Genomic DNA, 17,305 nt, shown 5'->3' on the forward strand with positions numbered 1-17,305 from the left:
CAACACTGCATTTCCTAGCATGCCTTGTTTTACCAGTGTCTGCTGACTTGGATCTTTATAAATATGTTTAACTAGGTAAGATCTACTTGGTGAAATGCCAGCTTCTAGAAGTGTCATGTGAACTTTTGTGTGATTATATAACTTGATTACGTGACTTCCTGCACTGCATGCAAATATGGAATGATGAAATCAAAACCAGGCCTACAGGAAATACCATTATTTACATTTACAACCTTAAGCTGAGCCAGAGCACACTCCTCCTAGCCGTGTTATGAATATTTCATGTGACTATAGAAACGTTAGTCCTTTCTGATTGATCACAGTTACCAGTCACTTTACTGGTTGAATTCCATTGTCCGTGATGGCTTCACATCAGACAGAGGGTATATCGCACAGCTGAACATTTCATGTTTCAATTTTAAAGGGAAAAGCAGTACATTTTAACCACAGCTTGATTTTCTGCGCACTGCTGGTGTACTTAAAGCACTCCTAAGTGGTTAATATGCAGGTGATAATATCTGACACGCTCAGCCAGGCTCAGTAATAATGATCATGTAGGTGTTTTGAGGCCAGACATTGGTAGATGAGGACATCATTATGTTTGGGAAGTCTGATATTATTCCCAAATCTCCCACAGTGAGGCATACTCTTACTCTTAGAAAATGGGATGCTACTAATGCTATATTCGCTTTTATTATTAAACTATGTATATTTTTTGCATTTTTTAATGTTTTGTTCCTGTCCTTGCTTGCTGACCATCAGCTCCCTCCTCCAGACCTGGTCCATTTGGCCCATTCGTTCTTCCTTCACACTTCCCACCGCACCTTGTATCATTCTGTGGTTGCGGTGGGAGTCCTGCTCTTCAATGGAAATCCATCTTTTAAGTGACTCTACTACTGTTGTCGGACAAGAGATAGTGGAGGGCTGATAGAGAGCTGCTATCCATATAGCTATTGCAGGTAGTTGTATTTGACTAGCTTTACACCCTATTCCCTATATTCCCAGCAAGCACACTGCCAAATCAGAGCCTGCACTATTGCCCAGGGGAACATGCTCACTGCAGAGTGTGCTTTTAAATCTGGCAACAGTGCCTAAGTACCATTGAACATAGTTAGGTGCATGTTGTCATCTGTCCTGCTGCTTCACCATCACTTGACTCTGTTAGGAGTCAATACAGCAGTGGAACAGAATATTTTTTCTTCCACATGATGGGCAAGACAGCACTACCCACTAATTCCTACGTTTTCTTGTGAGATCTTCCATTAATTTGACCACTATTCAAACCCGGTACATCTTGGTTATAGTCCGGGCCTTTTTGCTTTGCATCATGGAGCCAGTAATTTTGCTTACTGTTTCAATGTAAAATCTTCTCCACAGGACCTAACGTAGAGCTTGTGCAGTGCTCACTTTAGTATGATCTACCTGTGAAAATGCCATAAATGCTTCACTATTTTTACTCAGATATAAAAGTAGCTTATTTCTAAATGTTATCTTGCTATGGGCTGGCAACCTTTTTCATGCAGTGTCATTTATGACTTCTCTTTCTAGATGTTCAAATGCCAACTGCCAAGTGTGTTTGCTGAGTGGGGGAGAGATGCTTTTGTTTTTTTTATATGCACAGATATTTTCTCTGTATTAACATACTGTCTATATTTGTCATTAATTACAGGCAATACAGCTATTCAAATTGCGAGCATGCTGATAGAAAAGTAAAAATTAGGTTACATGATTAATCAAGATACTGCCTTGTGCTGTCCCCTAGTGGAGAAGTGGAGGAAATGTACACAAGAGCTACTTTCTTGCTTCTGCACAGTGGTTGTCTACCTCTGCTCTAGATTGTACAGAAAACATTCATTTTTGCCTGACCTTTGCTAAACTGGAAAGCTTCTCTTCTCTGTAGTGAGTTAACTTCAGGTATGACTGTGCAGTTCAAAAGTGTGGCTGTACATTTTTTTCTTGGGGGGATTCTTAAAGCAGAGGTGTTCACATTAGGACAAATCATACTCAAAATTTCAGTCTTCTGAAGAGTTACATCACAGTTCTACTTCTTGATAATTTTTAAAAAAATTTCCAGAACAAGTTTTTATCATTTTGTTAGCTACAGATGTGAGTTGCATTTGCTACAGAAATTTATATTAATAATCTTCATAGATCAGAGATGTTACATTTGACAGCATTATGTTATTACAAATCATTTTGCTAATATCTGTAATTTGTCAGTGAAGATATTTTTTCCGATGTTGTATGGACATTTATATATATATATATATATATATATATATATATATATATATATATATATATATATATATATATATATATATATATATATATATGTATACACACACACACACACACACATACACACACACTGAAATCAGGTAATCCTTGAATAATAACACTCCATATCTTATGGAAACATTCCATCTTCAAGGATTTTTCATTATCCAGAGGTCAACTCGAGTGTAGCATCCAACATTCGACAAAATTTATGGTAGCTATTAACTACTACACCAATCCCCCCCCAAAAAAAAAACAAACAAACAAAAAAACTCCCTCATCCTACTGTATACCTAACAGGAGGTATTAAAACACACCAAGGGCCAAACACCACTATACTAATATAACTCAGGCAACCAGAATTGATCTAAGGCATCCTTTTCTTTTACACAGTGCCATCTGTCAGAATTACCCATATTACTACAAACTGCCTAAACAATAAATAAACGTCTCTTGAGGCATGGGCATTACAAAGTCCTAACATTCTTACGTCTGAAATATGTCTCAACAATAATGCTTGCCCCTCAATTTTACTAATAAGCAACTACAATATTTATCATGAAAAAAAAGTTGGATAAAAGTAGTAGTGTGGTACTCTGCAAGTTAAACAGATCCATAATTTACAAGTTAAGTGTATCAAAGCAAGTTATATTACTCATGAAGATGCTCTAAATTGGGTACTTAGTCCTCTTAAATAGGTAATAAAAGATATGTCTAAATAATTATTGCCTCCATACCTCCACCCCCCTCTCTCTCTACTCCAAAAGGATATATATTTCTGGCCTTGCTCAGTGAAAAAAAATGAAATGCATAGTATTGTTTCATAGTCTAACTTAAATTGGTTCCAAACCCTTAAAGAAATGGCTCTTTGCTAGATGTGATAAAAGGCCCACATTCCAAATATGTGCACACACACTGCTATGTCAAATGCATTATTTGATTTCTTCCCCAAAAAAATTGAAGTTAGGAAGCAAAAGGGGTTGGGAGGGTGGCCTGATGGTTAAGGTGTTTGCCTTACAAACACAAGGTGCAGGGTTTGAGTCCCACAAAGGATAATTGACTAGGCTTAAATGGCTCACAAGGGCAGCTAGCTTAGTACTAATCTATGAACCTATGAACCTAAAAGGATTAGCTGCTATTTCTTTATTTTTTACTTATTCTGGAACCTCGGATACTCAAGCCTTCTAAGGAATAAAACAATGCAATTTAAGCAGCCTTTTTATAGGTTCATAGGTCCATAGGTTGGTACTGGGCTATCTGCCCGAAGGCATATATTAGCCCAGCCACGTTGTGCGGTATTCACCACCCCTTTAGTAGTTCCCTAGACCCTTGTACTAACAGCTAGTACCCTTGGCCCCTATCTAGTAGTGCTGTTGGTGTGATCCCCGGTGTGAACTTTCTGTTACCCATCCACTCATCAAGGTTCCTCTTGAAGAGTGATAGTGAGGGGCTCTGTCTTATGTAGATCGGGACCGTGTTCCATAGTAAGGGAAGTCTCTGTGAAGGAATCTATCCCTCCAGCATGTTCGATTCATTGTTGTGTTGAGGTTTATATCCCTAGAGCGTGTAGCTCGAGTAGATTTGGTTTTGCTAAGATGTAGCATGTTCAACAATTCTGGGTTGGACATGGCTCTGTACGTTAGACAGAGATCGCCTCTGAGAAAGTGGTATGCAACAGAGAACAGTCTTAGCTTTTTCATTCATGCTGCATAGGGCAACTGTTTGAGGCCAGTAATCCTCTTGGTTAGGTGCCTCTGTGGTCTCTCCAGCTGCTGGAGATGTCTAGCCAGGTACATTCCAATTGGTGCATTGTACTCAATAATGGGTCTTATGAGGGAAGAGTAGAGGGGCACCGTTACATCCTTAGATCTTGATGCGAACCCTTTCGTGATCAGATGGGTCACATAGAAGGATTTTCTAACCACTTTGGCAACATGGTTATCAAAGGAAAGCTGACTATCTACTTGGGTCCCTAGATCCCTTATTTCTTCTTCAGATTTCAGGGGATTACCTCCTATGTTGTAGTTTGTGGGTACTCTGTTTTTTCCAAAGGGGATTACTACGCATTTTTTTGCATTTAGCTTGAGACCATGGCTTTGACACCATGCATCAGTCTCATTTAGGCCCTTCTGGAGGATCTCCATGTCGGCCGGAGACTCTATTATAGCACCCAGTTTGCAGTCATCCGCAAACTTAGTCAGCCACAGCCCTTCCGTGCTTGCCTGTACTTCTATTTTCTATTTTCTTATAAGCTTGAAAAAGCAGCTCTAATCGGAGGCAGGTCCTTCGTTGAAAAATCTTGAGCTCCAACCTCTGTTGAGTTTGTCATAACTGACTGGTAGCTAGAGTACCAAGAATTAAAATCGGTATCTGCACTAAAGCAGTTATGTACTCTTGTCCGTTGCACTGGCATTGCATTTCATAGTGAGATTTCCAAAGCACTGGTAACTGTTATTATACATGAACATTGTTTCCTGGGAAATGTTTATAGAGTTCTTTTGGACTGTACAACAACTGCCATTCTACTCAAGTAATGTACTGAATGTGCCATATTTTAGTATCCATCCTCATGTATATATGTACCTAAGTAATCTGCCTAGCCACCATCTTTCATGCCACTTTCTTACCAACTAACATTCTACACTTAGAGCCTTCACATTGCCTGTCTGTAGCCTGTTTTTCCATACTACCTGACATAAGAAACTATCCTGAATATCCTAAAGACTAGAACTCCTTAGCCTTTAATATTCTAAAGACTAGAACTCCTTAGCTCTTAATATTCTAAAGAATAGAACTCCTTAGCCCTTAATATCCTAAAGACTAGAACTCCTTAGCCCTTAATATTCTAAGGACTAGAACTCCTTAGCCCTTAATATTCTAAAGACTAGAACTCCTTAGCCCTTAATATTCTAAGGACTAGAACTCCTTAGCCCTTAATATTCTAAAGATTAGAACTCCTTAGCCCTTAATATTCTAAAGACTAGAACTCCTTGGCCCTTAATATTCTAAAGACTAGAACTCCTTAGCCCTTAATATTCTAAAGACTATAACTCCTTAGCCCTTAATATCCTAAAGACTAGAATTCCTTAGCCCTTAATATTCTAAGGACTAGAAATCCTTAGCCCTTAATATTCTAAAGACTAGAACTCCTTAGCCCTTAATATCCTAAAGACTAGAACTCCTTAGCCCTTAATATTCTAAAGACTATAACTCCTTAGCCCTTAATATCCTAAAGACTAGAACTCCTTAGCCCTTAATATTCTAAGGACTAGAACTCCTTAGCCCTTAATATTCTAAAGACTAAAACTCCTTAGCCCTTAATATTCTAAAGACTAGAACTCCTTGGCCCTTAATATTCTAAAGACTAGAACTCCTTAGCCCTTAATATTCTAAAGACTAGAACTCCTTGGCCCTTAATATTCTAAAGACTAGAACTCCTTAGCCCTTAATATTCTAAAGACTAGAACTCCTTGGCCCTTAATATTCTAAAGACTAGAACTCCTTGGCCCTTAATATTCTAAAGACTAGAACTCCTTAGCCCATCCTCTGTCTTCCTGCAAATAATATCACACTATGCTAATTATCTTCTATGGGCACAGCTAATCTCCTGATGACCTATACCTGTGTTTGAGCTATACACTGTCTCTCTGTCTGTCTCACTCACTCCAGGTGGTCCCCTGACACATGCAATAGTGGGTGTACTGCTAACACTGATTAAGTAAACTATGCGTCAGGCTGCAAGACCAGAAACTGTACAAGCAGTGCAAACTAACTTGTCTGTCAAAGAAAAGGGCATCACACAAACCACTATAAGGGTAGTGTGCATCCAACAACTGATGATTAAGGGTAGTGTGCATCCAACAACTGATGACATAATAATTGAAAAGGCATTGTAAAGGGTTTTCTATCTCAAGCCAACTCTGCTTTAATAAGAACAGTAACTTTGTTCCTGCACTTGGAACTCCCTAATGGAACAGCTGAGCACTTCATTCCTTCCCTTTCATTGACTACACAACATCGATATATTTACAAATATGCCATAAATTTTCTTTTCCTTGAAGAAAGATGACTGGTTGTCTCACAGTGTAGTCCACATACAGTCACTGATTGATGACCCACTTTGCTCACCTCCTTCCCCCAGCCTCTGCTCCAAGGTCCTTGTACATTTATACTTTAGTTGCTCAGCCTACAAATCAAATCTGACATCAGTTCAGTTAATAGTGCTCTCCGAAATGAGCGCATTAGATATAATAAATAGCTACATAATCTCAGTATTCTATAGCTTCCTGGATATAATAATAAAACAAGGGCAAAAAAATCACCTCATAGAAATAATACCCCCTCCCCAATAAACTGCTTATTTTACTGTTATGGTTATCATACATAGCTATTACCTCTGTGTAAACCACAACAGTTGCCAAAGCCAATAATACCCTTAAATGCCAGATGTATATACAATAACCAAATGTATTAATGGATTAATGACTGCAGATGGGACACTTAATTCATTACTGAACCATGACTTAAACCCACAGTACCAGATAAATTGTTGTATCCTGGTTTTAGTATTTAGGTTAACAATAGACACCTAACAAACTGTATCAAGGGAGTAACACCTTATTGCAACAGCTTTGGAAGTAACACCATTTAACAGCCCAAATACTTTCCTTTTCAAAGTCAAAGCTGCTACTAGACATACTTAAAATGAATAATAATCAAATAATACATATTATACCAAATCAATATACATCCTTCCAAATCATATTATCAACAACACAGACACTCTGGAAATATTATACACTTGAAAGCTATAAACGTAAAACAGGCTGTAATTATACTGAGATACACCAAATAGGGATTGAAACAAATTGTCTAACCTAGGTCTCCCTGACACGTCTTATCAAAATATGGTTTACCTTTGTATGCTTGAAAATCAAATAGTTGAAAGCACATTGATCGGAAGTACGATTTCAAGTTCACATATGGTCGAGTGCATACAGAGCGAACTGAAATGTATGCAAATAGCCTACTGCAGTCGGCCAATTAAATTTTCACACAACTGAATGCGAAGTAAGTGGCCGTCGCAATATTAAGAACGTGAATGAGCAGTTGTAATGCTTCTGTGTTGCTTCCCCAACTGCCATTTGGTACATTATCTGGTCTGAACCTAACAAAGGCGCCATGCAGGTGAGAGATAGAATGTTATACAATGTAAATGTTATGAAATACACCACAGTACTGTATAAAATGCCTTTATTTGTGTATTTTGTAGGAAGATGCGTGTAATGTGCATTACAAGCCCGGTATGGTGAATGCTGTTTACAGTACGAGTGCAACCCAAAAAGGGAGACAGCTTTTAGTTGCTGATGGGTATCAGTATTATAAAGAAAAAGCAGTACTGGTGCTGTATTAGGAAGAATAGAGCTAAATGTAAGGGCAGGTGTGTCACGGAAGTTGAATGTGAGGGCTTTAAACTACTAAAGAGTACAGAGCACTACCATGCCCCTGATGTCCTAAAGATGAAAGTATTTAGGGTACGGGACCAGCTGAAGAGAAGGGCAGAGCACTCTACTGAGGACCCCTGTAAGGTGGTCTCAGAGGTACTGGCCACCACTTCCTTTGAGGTCGTCCCACAAACAGCTGAATACAACTGCCTTAAAGCAGAGCATTATGAGGCATAGGTACAATAAAAAGTCAGAGACTTTCAAGGCCATGAAGTCATTAAGGGACCTGAGCCCTGAAATGATTCCCATTAAGTCAAGAGCCTTTATAGTCCACCACAGTAGTGTTGATGCGGAGGATGCAGTCCATATTGTTGTAATAAACACCCCTGAGAACCTAAAAGTGTTGTGCAACTCTGAGTACATTATGGCTGATGGATCATTCCCCATCAGCACAACAGAATGCCGCCGAATATACAGTATTCATTGTGCACTTGATAGTGCCAGCAGTAATAAGGTGTGCCCAGTGGTGTACGGGATACTGCCCAGCAAGTCAGAGCAGTGTTACAACCTGTTCTGGAGCATAGTGCTGCAATTGTGTGTCGCTCATGACTTAAAGCTGATGCCTAACATGGCATTGACTGACTTCAAGAGGGCCCCATTGAACTGTATCAAGTGACATCTCCCTGATTCAGCGGCGAAATGTTGCTTGTTTCACCTTTGCCAAATAGTCTGGCGACAGATACAGAAGCTGCATTTGGCGGCAACATTTGGTAGTGATATCAGCTTTGCAATGCTATGTAAGGAAATCCCAGCACTAGCCTTTGTGGCCCCAGAGGATGTAGCTTCCACTTTCACAGATATTAAGTCCGACATGCTAGAAAATGGCAAGGCACTATGTACTTTCTTTAGGGAAAAATATATACTCGGCAGACCGAGGCAATTTGGAATGAGAGGCACAACTTCAGAGAGATTGCTGCCAACATTTGAGATATAATTTTGGAATCAATTTGATACATGCTCCATGGGTTATCCTTGTAGCCAAAATGCAGTGGAAGGATGACACAGAAGACTGAGAAGTTTGATGAGGAAGAAGCAACTGTATTTGCTGGATGTATTGCATGCCATCCAACTTGAACAAAACCATGTGGATGATATGTGTGTAAGGCACGAATTGTGTGTACCAGCATCACCACAGAGGAAGAGGCTAATGGACAAGGAAGCAGCCTTTGAAAGGCTGCTATGCAACAGGCTACAATTCACTGCAAGGGGCTTTGTACACCTAGTAGCCAAGCATTGTTCATTTTGAAACAACAGTGAAGCGACAGATAGTGCTGCAGCTTTCATCTCCTTGAACTATGCTGGCATATGGATATAACGTTCAGGAAGACATAGTAATCGTTCACATGGGATGCACTCTACATGTTAAATTTACGGCAGCATTATGCTATTTGGGATGTGTGTTGCTTGGAACGGGATTTAAATATTCTACACTACAGGAATTACACTTTGGTATGTCTTGGACTACTCAATAATCAGTATTGCACGGTAGGGAGCATAGTATGGCACTGGTTCAAAAAACGATGAATTTTGGATTCCACTATGTGATTTTCGACATTTCACTATGCACATGTGCAAATTTTCATTCATATGGGTCGCAGTATTGCATGTTCACATACATGACATTCAGTTATTCAAAGGTAAACCTCCAAATATAAGTCTATGCAATCTAACACCGGTAGTTACAGATCCCACTAGAACAGACAAAGTAATTCAAAAGAAACATATCCTGTTCCATATACTAAGCAATAACGCATGGCATACCTATGATGTTGGTACTCTTTCTGATTCCATTAGTGACCACTACCCAACCTCCATCATATGACCACAAGATGAAATATATAAAGGCATTTTATAGATCTAGAGTAGAACAATGACAAACTACTCCCTCTCAAATGATTTCTCCAAGATGAAGTAGGAAACTCCTTTAATATGATTATTTTATATATTCTAAGCTGGGGTGCCTTCTGTGCAGAGTCTGCATGTCCTTCCTGTGGTCACATCGGTTTCTTCCGGGTGCTCTGGTTTCCTCCCACATCTCAAAGACATACTCTAGGTGGATTGAGCACTCTAAATTGGCCCTAGGTGTGTTTGTGTGTGCATGTGTCTGCCTTCTGTGGAATGTTGGGTGCCAGGCTAGGAACTCGACACCATAAAACTCCACTGCCAATCGTTCTGTGGACCGTTGTTCTGCTGTGGTGACTCCTAACTGGGAAAAGCAGAAAGAAGAAGAAGAAGATTTTTTATATCCTAAATTCCCCAAGTTCTGTCTATAAAAAAAATCAAAACACTTCCAGCTCTATAGTTAAATGTATAAACTAAAGAGCTCACAACACAGAGAGATGGGGTCTTGAAAAATGCAACAATCACTAGACATCTCTTGTAGCATACAGAACTCTGAAAAATTAAGTTAAAACCTTAAGATGTACAAAGAATATTTTTTCTGTGAGACTGAAAACATCCAATTCAAACAGCCCAAAAGAATTTGAGTAACAGTAACAAGTTTATAACTCTACACAAAGGAAGTACAATCAAACCCAATGTCAGATGAAACAAACTGCGGCAGTACCTGAAAATTAACAGCAGTTTTATACAAACAGTAGTTTCACTTGTAAAACAAATTTATTAAAGTAAGGGCCATATTCATTAATCCCTACACTAAGTGTACCCATTCAGAGTCGACAGACTACAAAAGCCTAATTCTTACCTTCTTCCACCTAATTTTAGTTTTCCTACTGATTTTCTTGCAACCTTAAATATTGGGGGAGGGAATCATAATGGTTACCACAATGTGTACACTACGTCTACACTTAAGTCTACTTTTTTGAGTGAATAGACAGCATACAAAATGTGGTAGGGATGTTCTTGAATACAGATCATGTACACTTAGTGTAGGCATTCATGAATCCAGCCCTAACGGTAAACAGGAAATAAACAAAAGCCACTTCAATGTGTAGGCATTTTGCATTGCATTAATAAAAAAATAAATAAAATAATCTACCTTTACTTAGAAATATCTGCAATTAGCTGAAGTGTTTGTGTGGTCTGCATTGCTCTGAGTATCACTTGTCTCATTGCCTGTCAGGTGCTAGAATCCAGCATATCAAGCACACACTCAAGTCTCTTAACAACAGGTACTGTTATGACTCTGTCATAGTCCATGTTGGTGTGAATGACTTGAGACATACCTCTCTGGACTATATGAAGAGAGACATGACTGAGCTTGCTGAATATGAGTCCCAGGCATGTATGTCCCTAGTCTTAAGCAGCATCCTACCATCATTCAGAATGATACCTCAATACAAACAGAGAATGATTGACTTTAACAATTGGCTTAGTTTCTGGTGTCATTCCAAGGGGATCCAGTACCTAACAGACTGGAAGGACATGATTGACAGACCATGATGCTTTGTTAGAGATGGCCTTCATTTGTCTCCCCTGGGCTTTAGGCTTCTGGCAAAGGCTCTTGCCTCCCCCACAGTGCCTTTTTTAGGCAAAGTCATGAGTACAAAATTACCAGCATGAAAAATTCTTATAAACAAAAGTTAAAGGTCATGCTGCTAAACGCTTGGAGTCCTAGCATGAAACTGTACTCATTGCAAGCATTCCTTGCCTTGGAGGATGCTGACATTTGTGCAGTCACTGAAACCTGGTTCAAAGCTGTGGAAATCACCCCACCCTTGCCAGGTTACTCATCCTACCACACTTTCAGACCCCAAATGGAGGGCTACAAAGCCAAAGGAGGTGGAGTTTAAATATTTATCAAAGACATACACACCTCCAGGCTGGTCAAATGTTATGACACACAGGAGACACTCCAAGTGCAGTTAACTGTTGACAAAACACCTATTCAAATCATAGCTAGCTGCAGACCCCCAACCATTACTCAGGAAGCCCACTCCACCTATCTGGACTAACTTGAATCCATCAAGATTCAAACCTTTACCCTGATCCTGGGTGACTTTAATTACCCACTCATAGAGTGGAATACCTATTCTAGCCCAAACATGAATGCCCAAAGATTCCTCGGCTTCGTCAATGCCAATGCATTGGATCAGCTGGTTGACACTCCTATGAGAGGTGAAAATATACTGGACCTGGTCCTAGCCAGCATGAGTAGCCACTGTAGCACTCCTACAGTGTCATCCTTCTTGGTATGATCCGGCAATAAAGTGATCACTTTTGAAGTCGCCACCTCCCCTGCCCCCCCCCCTTCAGGGTCAAATGAAAATAAACTTTTCCAAAGCTGACTACAGTCTCCTCAGAGCAGGTATAAGCAGCTTCACAGCCACCTTCCCTTCAGTTGGAACTAGCACTAATGCCCAAGCCTACACCAAACAATTATATGAGCACCTACATAACTGTATGGACTTAGCAATACCTGACAGGATCAAATCATCTTCCTCAAGGAAGAGTAAACCTGTCTGATGGACAGCAGCAATAAACAAACTCTATAACAGAAGGAAAAAAATTGCTGTCCAGGACCAAGTAGGAGCAGGTGCCACATTGGAAGCAATTTCTCCTTTGTCTGAACAAGCAAATAAGGTCACTGCTGAAATCCTCTAAGGCTAACTTCGAGTCCAAATTGGCCACATCCACCAAGGACAATCACAAGGCCTTCTTCACATATGTCCTCAATCTTAAAGGCAACACCCAAATCTGCTCTGAAATGGTTGTCAATAATACTACATACACAAACGCCATAGATATAGTCAACCTACTGGCAGACAGGTTCAGTGAAAATGTCACCCCCCCTGTCACCCCATCAGTAAACTAGGACATCCCCGGCACCTGCACCTCTCCCCTCATCACCAGGGAGCAGGTCTTTAATGCCCTCTCAAAGGCAAACAATACAGTCTCCAGGGGACCTGATAACATCCCTGGCTGTGCCCAACATGAACTTAGGCATGAGCTCTCATCTCCATTAGACACCCTATTCAACCAAAGCCTGAGCACCAGATTCAGCCCAGCTGAATGGAGAACAGCCACTGTCATTCCTCTACGCAAAGGTGGAGCATCCACTGACCCAATTGATTATAGGCCAATCAGCCTAACTACCCTGATTTGCAAGGCCATGGAATGCATTGTCATGGACCTTATAAACAAGGACATTGGCAACCTCCAAATGCTTGACCCCTACATAGTTTGGTTTTGTCATAGGGAGATCATGCCTATTAAACCTGGTCAACTTCTTTGAAACAGTCACCACAGCCATGGAGGAGGGGAAGACAGTGCACACCACCTACCTTGACCTAGCCAAAGCCTTTGACACTATTCCCCACTCAGGCATAATAGATAAACTCTCCCAGCTAGGCATCAACCCATATGTTACCAGATGGGAAGCTAACTGGCTCACTGATAGAAGATCCTCAGTCAAAGTAGGGGATGCCACCTCTAGCAGTATACCCATAACAAGCTGTGTACCCCAAGGATCAGTCTTGGGGCCTCTGCTGTTTGGGATATGCTTTTCTGAGGTGCAAGCCAAAACCAGTGGTCTGTGGCTGACCAAGTTTGCAGATGACTGCAAGCTAGGCGCTGTCTTAAATTTCCCAAGTGATGTGAACACCCCCCCAAGAGGGCCTTACCAAAACTAATGACTGCTGCCAGAAGCATGGCCTCAAACTGAATGCCAAGAAATGCATCATTATCGTCTTTGGGGAAAATGTCATCCTCACTAATTATCACATTAATAACAATGTACTAAGCCTGCAATCAGTTGTGAGGGACTTGGGCACCTAGGTTGATAGCAACCTGACTTTTGACCACCACTTTGCCTCCATTGTATGGAAGGCTTTCTACATGGCCTACCTCATAAATAAGGGTATTTCATCCAGGAACAAGGAGGTCATAACATCCCTGCACTCCTCCCTTATCAGACCCATTACTGAGTACAATGCCCCCTTCAGCATGTACCTTGTCAAGCACATGCAGCAGTTGGAGAGACCACAGAGGTTCCTCACGAGGAAAATCCAGGGTCTCAAACACCTGTCCTATACAGATAGTCTCATACAGACTGCTCAGACATGACCTGTGTCTGGCATACAAGGCCATTTCAGACCCAGCCTTGATGGAGTTACTGTTTATCTGTAAGACAAACTCCACTCACGCAACCCGCATGTAAGGCCTTTAACCTGGTTTGTGACATTAATAGAACTTGTTGGCGGGATAGATTTGTGTCCCAAAAATTTTCCCATCTGTGGAATAGACTCCCTCTCCATGTCAAGCAGAGTACCTCTCTAGCCATTTTTAAGAGGAACCTGGACGACTAGATGGGAAACAGAAAATACACCCCTGGGATCCCACCTATGTCCCTGCTGGACAGGGGAAACAGGTGCTGACTTTGAGGGAACATAGGTAAGATTCTTGGCTAGGCTTATAAGGGCCTCCAGGCTGATAGCCTAGTATCATCTTATGAAACTATGAACCTATTTACAAGCTGAAGTCAACCGTGCTAGTCCATTATGCACTGTCAGCAGAAAACCATAAAGCAACTTCTATTAACGGATCAATTTAAAAAAAAAAAAAAATATATATATATATATATATATATATATATATATATATATATAGAGCAATGAAGACCTTCACACTATAAGTAACCTATTGGCTGACAAGGTGAACTTTGCCCTTTTCCCAACTGTAGTGCGATCTCGGAGTTGGTATATTTAGTAGGGGGTGTGGGGGGCACAACCCCCCACCTGGGTGGATTAGAGATGGTGCAGTTTAGGTTTTGTGACATTTTGGATGAGTGATTACTTACCATGAGAACATCTTCATTGCTCTAGTCTTTTGCTAAAATGGGTTTCCATTATTTTCATCTCGACTATGTGGTTTTCGATGATCTCAGGCTTCGATGATCTTACGTAGACCCATATATATATATATATATATATATATATATATATATATATATATATATATATATATATATATATATATATATATATATATATATATATATATATATGTATGTATGCATATATATATATATATATATATATATATATATATATATATATATATATATATATATGTGTGTATGTGTGTGTGTTTGTGTGTTCAAATCAATTGAAAATAATTATGGAATATTCTAGAACACAAAGGAGGTCAAGATTATAGTTCATTAGCTATATTATTTCATTCATTTAAAATACGGGAAAAATGTATTAATCAACAGCCCTAGTATCTTTCACATACACTGTTTACTCACACCTATATTCACAAGAAATAACTGAAGGCATCTTCCTAGACCTTTCAAAAATCTTTTTTTTTTACAGTATCTTATAGATTCATAGATCAGTACTAAGCTAACTGCCCTTGTGAGCCATTTTAAGCCTAGCCAGTTATCCCTTGTGAGACTCAAACCCTGCACCTTGTGTTTGTAAGGCAAACACCTTAACCATTATGCCACCCTCCCAAACCCTGGATTATGGATTATTACTCAGTTAGCAAAACTTAATATTGCCAACACCACAATGGCATGATTCAAAAGCTATAGCTCTGAAAGATCCCAGGCTATAAATTAGAACAATTCTTATTCAACCTTCACCTCAGTTGTCACAGGAACTACCTAAGGGTCTATACTTGACCCAGTGTCCTTAAATGTCTTCACCAACGACTTTTATAAAGTAGCTGAACAAGAAAATATTGTACAATATCCAAAGGACTCAGCCCTTCCGTGTTCTGCTAAATCCATTGCCAAAACTGTAACTGATAACACAAACCTTAGTTTCTGAAATAAAGGCTCTGTCCACAAAACCACAGTTTGTATTTCTTCTCCCCAAAACACATATAATGCTTTTTGACAACAAGACACTCCACAAAAGCACAGCACCAATAATTATAAATAGTACAAATAATTATTGTGAAACAAGTTAGCCAAACAAAACTACTGGGTATCAACGATCAACACCTTAACTCTGATTTACACGAACACATGAAAAAAAAAGGTCAAAAACTTGGACTGCCACTGTGAATCAAATCATATGAAACAACCCAAGCACAAGTTCCGCTTACTTATTCACTACTTCTGCCCAAACTACTTTATTTCTCCCTTATATCCAAAGAACAGTATTGCATAAGTTTAAAAGAAAAATACAACAGAATAGCCACATTCACTATCACATAAATCTCATCACTTTTCAGCACTTTCAAAACCTAGTGGTTTGAAATTCACAATGTACTGAACTGAGCCCAAGTAAAAACACATAGAACATTCTTTATCATTAAATGTCCTGCAAGTAAGTACTATCATTACCAAATACAATCCAAAAAGACCTCTCAGAGCTGAGTAGCTATCTCTTTAGCCAAATCTATTAATTACTTTGGAGACTCATTCTACGCAATATATTTATTCAAATTATAGAATTCTGTTCCTTTAGAGATTAGAGCTGAAACCAATGCAAATCTCTTCTATCACAAGCTAAATATCTACCAAACCAAACAACTGAATGGACGTGTTCCTGTCTAACACATGATATTAACGTCGCTTACGCTGATTACTTTCATTTTGTGAAAAGCTAAACCAAATACTATAATTAAACTTTTTCACCAACTAATTTTAACCATTCTGTCTTATAACTATGATGACACTTTGTTCTGTTTTCTACTTTCCCAAACAAAAGACATATGTACATATGTCCATTTAACTCAGAGGTTCCTGTCAAACTAGTGAATTAACTTCTCGATTACTTTTTAAGGTAATAATATTAATCCTCATTTTTAATTTTTGCTGTTGTTGTAGGAAAATGATTACCGTTTGAAATTAAGGTCCATCAGTAACCATTCTACATTTTACTCTACTGTCTTACTAAGTCCTGCATTACCCATCATGGTACTTAAATGTACTAGAAATTGCATGCATATGAAGTGCATGGCTATAACTGCAATATGTACAGTAGCAAATGTGCAAAAGAATACTCTTGAAATGCTGTTATATTTAACCTGTACCTATAAAGATTGTATATTCTATATGCTAAATGCTATGATAGTGCAATATATATATATATTTATATATCTATATATATATATATATATATATATATATATATATATATATATATATATTTATACATCTTAAGCCTTGTATTATTTCACTTGACCTACCTTGTACATTATATGCTTGCATACTGTTTTGTAATATCTGTATACTTTTCTACTGCTTCTCTTTCTGGGACTTGGATAAAAAGGGGCAATTTTGCTCAATCTGACTATCCCATAAACAAATGGTGGTAAATTATTGACAAGCTATTTCCTACTAGACAAAAATGAATTAAGGAGGGCTCTCTGGCTTGCTTCAGAAATTAAACAACAAATGAAAGCTTAGGAGGTACCCTGATAAATCTTGAAGTAGCTTAACAACAGAAATGGTTAGGAGCAATTCTTATTACTCTGTATTTTGAAGACTCATACACAGGTGAAAAAAGCAAATAGTAATAGATTCCCACTCAAAAGCTTTCTGGTGAAACATCAGTGAACTTGTAGGCCATATGCCCAGTTCACAGTCACTAACAAAACTAATATGT

This window comes from Protopterus annectens, chromosome 8.part0, assembly GCF_019279795.1.
Source record: "Protopterus annectens isolate FY-2018-M chromosome 8.part0, PAN1.0, whole genome shotgun sequence".
Lineage (NCBI taxonomy): Eukaryota > Metazoa > Chordata > Ceratodontiformes > Protopteridae > Protopterus > Protopterus annectens.